The 5,648-nt window shown below is 49.1% G+C and overlaps 1 pseudogene; it reads right to left on the reverse strand.

Moving 5' to 3' along the window:
- Positions 1-709: 709 nt before the first annotated feature.
- The window catches only part of LOC144148213 (uncharacterized), a 14,441-nt pseudogene continuing 9,502 nt past the window's right edge, over positions 710-5,648 (reverse strand).

Here is a 5,648-nt window from a genome sequence, read left to right on the forward strand (position 1 = left end):
AAGAAAAGGTCGTTTTTTGTTTTCTGGGCCCAACGCTACATTTAACAAGGCAGTGATCTGAAAATGATACTGGATGTACACTATATGAGTGGCATTTGGGGATTAATTCGAGTGACACATAAAATCTGTCAAGCCTCGCGTGACTGGTTCCCTGAAAGTGGGTGAAGCGCACGTTTCGACCGTTCTCAAGGCATTTTGCCACATCTACCAGCCCAAACTCGTCGATAAGTTCGGCCAGCAAGTCCGTACTTGCGTCCTTGTAAGGACTGCTGCTTGTCTTGTCTTGCGGGGATAACACACAGTTGAAATCTCCCATCATTATAATTTGCCTGTCGTCAGTGAAGTATTGACGTAGAGTGCGAAAGAAATTCTGCCTATCCTCTCTCGCGTTCGGTGCATACAGACATATCACACGCCATTCAATGTTATTCAACGCGAAATCACACACAACGAAACGACCAAAAACACACGATCGAACACTTTCAACCTCCATCCCTGAATGCTTTTTCAGAAAAAGCACACAGCCTGCAGAGTTTCCTACAGCATGACTGACACACGCATAATACCTAGCCGTGAAGCGCTGCACCATGCTCCCGGTCTCCTCCTCCCCTTCAACTTTCGTCTCCTGCAATGCCACCACGTCTAAATCCTGCTCAGTAAGTAGGCGGTGCACCTGACTTTGCTTCTTTTTTGCTGAAAGCCCTCGAACGTTAAGCGTAGCAAAGGTCAACTGAGCTTCAGTAGGCATTTAAACAAAGACGAGGGGTGGAGGCCGGGAGCATGGTGCTTACCGTTCTCGTCACGCCGTCGCTAGGCGTGTCCGTCCGCTTTCGGGCCTCCCGGAGGCTGTAGTTGTCCCGGCGTTGTATCCGGCTGTTTGTGGTCGGCCTGAACTTTCGGCCGTAGTCGCAGGGACGACCGCCGCGCGACTGCCGCCTTTTGCGGCGGCTCTACGGTGCCACCTTCTTCCACCCCCTCCTTGTGGCCGGCCTCGTCGTGGGACCGCTTGGCGGTCGCGTTGACGCTGCTAGCAGGAGAGGCGACGTTCGTTTCCATCTCGTGTGGCTCAGTTGCATCCGTTGTGACTTCCACAGAGGGGGCGTCAACACCACCTTCCGCCTGTTGGACAGGCAAAGGTGGGGACGCCTCTGTCGGTTGCCGGCCGTTGCCTGGGTCCTTAGGACCGTCACCGCTGGGTCCACCTGGAGCAGCCGACGCCTCCACCGTCGAATGCTCACCCACACCTTTCGCTGCTTCCTCAGCTTCCGCTGTGTCCATCAGCAACTCGAACGAATCCTCTCTCTCCGTGGACCCGTCACATTCGCGTACGTCTTGACGCATTGCTCGTCTCGGTGTCCGAACCGCCGGCATCGGGAGCAGCGCGGCACCTGGCAGTCCCTCCGTACGTGGCCGGCGGTGTGGCAGCGCAGGCACTGCATGGGACGACCGGGGGCCACAACGAGAGCCAGTTCACCTGCCACACGAATTTGGTGGGGCAAGTCGTCAACCTTCAGTCCGGCCTTCAGCTTGAGGAGCACGGTGCGGGTGGTGGAACCTTTGTCGTGCACACCTTGTACTCGCCAGCGTTCCCGGGTGACTTCGCTAACTTTGCCATATGCCGCAAACGCCGCTCGAATGTCTTCGTCCGCAACACCGTACAACAGCCAGTGAAGTTTCAATTTCACCTCTTGGTCCTGCGGGTCGATGACCAGGCAGCGCCGTCCCTTCACTTGCAGTTCGCCGGTCGCAAGCATCTTTTTTGTCGCTTCGGGGCTTTTAAACGTCACCGCCCAGATGTGGTTTATCTGATATGCTCCCAAGGCAACTACCTCAGAAAGCATACCAGACTTGGCCAGCGTGTCCCTGAAATCTTCTACTCGAAAAGGTCGAGCGCGCACGTCACCATGAAGAAAAACTGTGTTTAAAACGATACGCCCGGTTGGCAGAGATGGCAAAATAATCTGATACTCTTCGTTATCATTCGCGTCGATCCTGTTTCCGCCGCTAGGCTGCGCCGCAATTGCCGCCCCTTGGGAGCACATGACCCTACGTCCTTTCACTACGGTGGCCGGAAGTAGAATGATTCGGCTATCTGGGCGACTGTGTTCTCCTTCACTTTCTGGGCTATTTATATTTACTAGAAGTGTATCTGACGCTTGAGGGTGGTAGCCAGCGCCACTCTGACTACACGGGGAGAAGGGGACCTTCTTTTCAACCCCCGGGGCGTGACTCAAGCGTCTACAGCCTGTCATGAGCGGGTAACTGGCGGGAAGCCCTCTTATGCTACCTAGGCATCAAGGCTGCCAGAACCGAGACCCTCGCTAGGCTTTCGCAGATTAATATAGTAAGGAAATGAGGGGCTCGTTGAGGAAAATACAGAAAGATAGGGCAGCAGTCTACAACGCCAAAGGAGGCATAGGGGTGTGGTTAGGCTCTTTTCTTTTTCACTACGGTTAATGAAGTAAACATTTTTTTAATACACAGAAGAAAGAAAGAAAGAAAGAAAAACACGCGCCCCGGAGGTTGAAAAGAAGGTTCCCTTCTCCCCGTGTAGTCAGAGTGGCGCTGGCTACCACCCTCAAGCGTGAGATACACTTCTAGTAAATATAAATAGCCCAGAAAGTGAAGGAGAACACAGTCGCCCAGATAGCCGAATCGGTAAGGCATTCGACATGTAATCGAAAGGCGTGGGTTCGGTCCCCACTCTGGGCGCGTGTTTTCCTTTCTTTCTTTCTTTCTTCTGTGTATTAAAAAAAATGTTTACTTCATTAACCGTAGTGAAAAAGAAAAGAGCCTAACCACACCCCTATGCCTCCTTTGGCGTTGTAGACTGCTGCCCTATCTTTCTGTATTTTCCTCAACGAGCCCCTCATTTCCTTACTATATATATATATATATATATATATATATATATATATATATATATATATATATATATATATATATATATATATATTTAAATGATATAAACAAAAAAAAATTTGTATTGAAGACGGCTATCTATGAAGGTTGGGGAAATTGGTAAGGGTGGATGATTCGACGAAGGCGGTTTTTAATTGGTGGGGTTTAGTTATTGTCGTATGTTTAGGGGATCCTGCTTTGGGCTTGCAGAGAAGGCCAATTGTTTGAGAGAGATCGTGCTAGCGGCTTGCGTCCCTTACTCCATTAGTGGGCGAGTGTGCACACAGTGAGGTTTGCTTAATATCTTTGGATCTTTGGAGGGTTGGGATGGTTAGGATTTGCGATTGCCGGTCGATTTCAGCAGATTCCAAGGAGGAAAGAAAAGGCTTGTCGATGGCCCTAATTTATGTGAATAAAAGCACAGAACGCGATTTCGAGAGGTATGTAGTGTATTTTACGCCTACTCGCCCCTCCATCGTCTTTATTCTGTTCTTAGCTCGCCTTGGAAATTGGCGTTTGTTAACCATTCGATACAGTTTTTTCTGCCCCATTATGCAGGAAGAACCAGGCTATCAGCGACGTTGCTTCGAAGCCGTTCTCTGTTACTGCCTAGGAGCGTGAAAACCATGGTGATTGACGTACCACTTCTCGTAATGAGCCGGATGACGGCGGAGCTTTTATAAGTTACGTTACTTCATGGGAAGAATCAAACGAGCTGATGTAGATCATCTCTCGAGAGGGTATCACGGTGGGTTGCGTCGTGTGTTGCTGTAGCCTAACACCGGCGTAAGGGCTCGCGGGTGACCCTGATTTTCGGTGCGCGGTAATAAACTGATATGCTCGATAGGTTTTACGTAGAGGAACGAGTTATTCCGAGGCAGTGAGTAAGCACAGACGTCCCATTGCTGTATCGCATTTCGCCAAATAACTAAATACTCAAACCATTACATTGTGGATCAGCTTCACCACGTATTTACGTCCACGGAGTCCGCTACCTAGTCGCGTCTTTCTGTAATGTTCCGTCTTCCCTCCTCCACTACTAATTTGTACGCTACAGCAGCTAGTCGAGCATGCGAATGCCGAAGAAAAAGGCAGAAGAAGACAAATCCGTCGAAACTAAGGCGTACAACAAAGGCGCTATGTCGCTCCATCGATGCGCTAGCTGGGTGCTGCTGTAATAGTTGCCATGCCTAACGCTGTTCGGTCACTACGGCGAAAAAGAATAGGAAGTCATTTACATGCAATAGAGTATTCTTGAAATATTTGGAGGATGTACGCATAGGAATTTAATTTTCTTGCTTTCCCAGCTTGCAGAAAAAGAAAAAAAATGAAAGAATGTTGTGCCAAAGGTATAGCCTCCGGACAGCGAAGTTTGCCGGGCGACCGCAGCGCTAGCCGTGGTAGACCCGCGCAACTCTGGGTCGGTCCCGCCGCGGAGACTGCCTTCAGCGCCCGTGAATGGAACTTTGTAAAAACGTGTGTCGTGACGTTCTTTGCGTGTATATCTACTACATAATTCAACAAAATCATGCAGAAATGTATGATAGTAGGCGGAAGCCTCCAAATAAAACGGAGCGCCGATAAAGTGCTGTCGTCTTGCGGCTGAGCCGCAGGTTGGCCCGACTGGGGAGTGTGTTTGAAAGCTTTGCATTCTCCCACGGATTCTTCTTCTCTCTCTTTTTTTTTCGCAGATGCAATGCGTGGTTACTGAATCTTGAAGAGCTCACACTAAGCGAGGGGATTACATGCTGCCGTGGTGTATGAGCAGCTTGTTAGTAGGGCGGCTAGCAGGCGGTATATACACATAAGTGCGCATTAAATTTGGTAACGAAGAGGGCCCCCAAACACAGGTATAGCAGCCTAGTTTACAACCCAGCGGTTCTACTCTACTTCATCTAATATTTCACGTGCTTATATAGCCGCATTATATACATATAAAGGCATATGGGGTGGACACTTATAGGCGTTAACCTTCCCAAATGTTTGGCGAGCGATTAGATATCATAACATCAACGCCTCTTCTTGCAAACGAAACAATGAATTTGTTGTCGAAGCCGCTGAAAACAAAAGAAAAATAAAGATAAGGCGTGCTGGAATCAAAGTTCGAAATGTAAAAACGCAGGACGAAATTTTTGCGCTCGGGGAGGAGCGCGAGGAAGACAAACTTTATCCCATCCGTTGTAATTCCGGTCACTCCAAACCAGTGAGGGGTGTCCTCAGGGAACTACATTTTTCTCCTGTGCCTTTTGGTGCAAAGGTGTTGATGGTAATAAAGGCGCTACTATTTCTTTCGAAGAACGGTCTCACGCCGGACCCGTTGGCGCGGAGAGAAAAAAAATACCGGAATATGAATGTTCCGTAATTTATTCCGATACGCCTATTAGATGTTCTGCCTCCCCCTCCGCCACCCCTCCTCGCCCAATAGAATTTGTTGTGATATCCTTCTCGCGAAGAATTTCTTTTTTGGGGCGTGTTTTTATACAGGCGGCGTTCTGGGCTACACCTGGAAGCCCAAACGTTTCCTGGCGGAGCAGGCACTTATTAGCGGGACCACTTTTGCTATACACAAACAAATGTGAATTTCATACTGTTACATGTATGGAGCATCACATTCGCATCAAATACTAATATGTAACACCAATGTACGTGGACCAGTTAGTAGTTCTGCAATCGCAAGTGCACTCACATGGATGGAATACCTCGCGCGGAAACATCGCGTAACGTCCGATATATTTTCACAAAAAGCC

The sequence above is a fragment of the Haemaphysalis longicornis genome, unplaced genomic scaffold (genome assembly GCF_048455015.1).
Source record: "Haemaphysalis longicornis isolate Haplotype H1 unplaced genomic scaffold, Haemaphysalis longicornis Haplotype H1 scaffold_8, whole genome shotgun sequence".
NCBI classification, from domain to species: Eukaryota; Metazoa; Arthropoda; class Arachnida; order Ixodida; family Ixodidae; genus Haemaphysalis; species Haemaphysalis longicornis.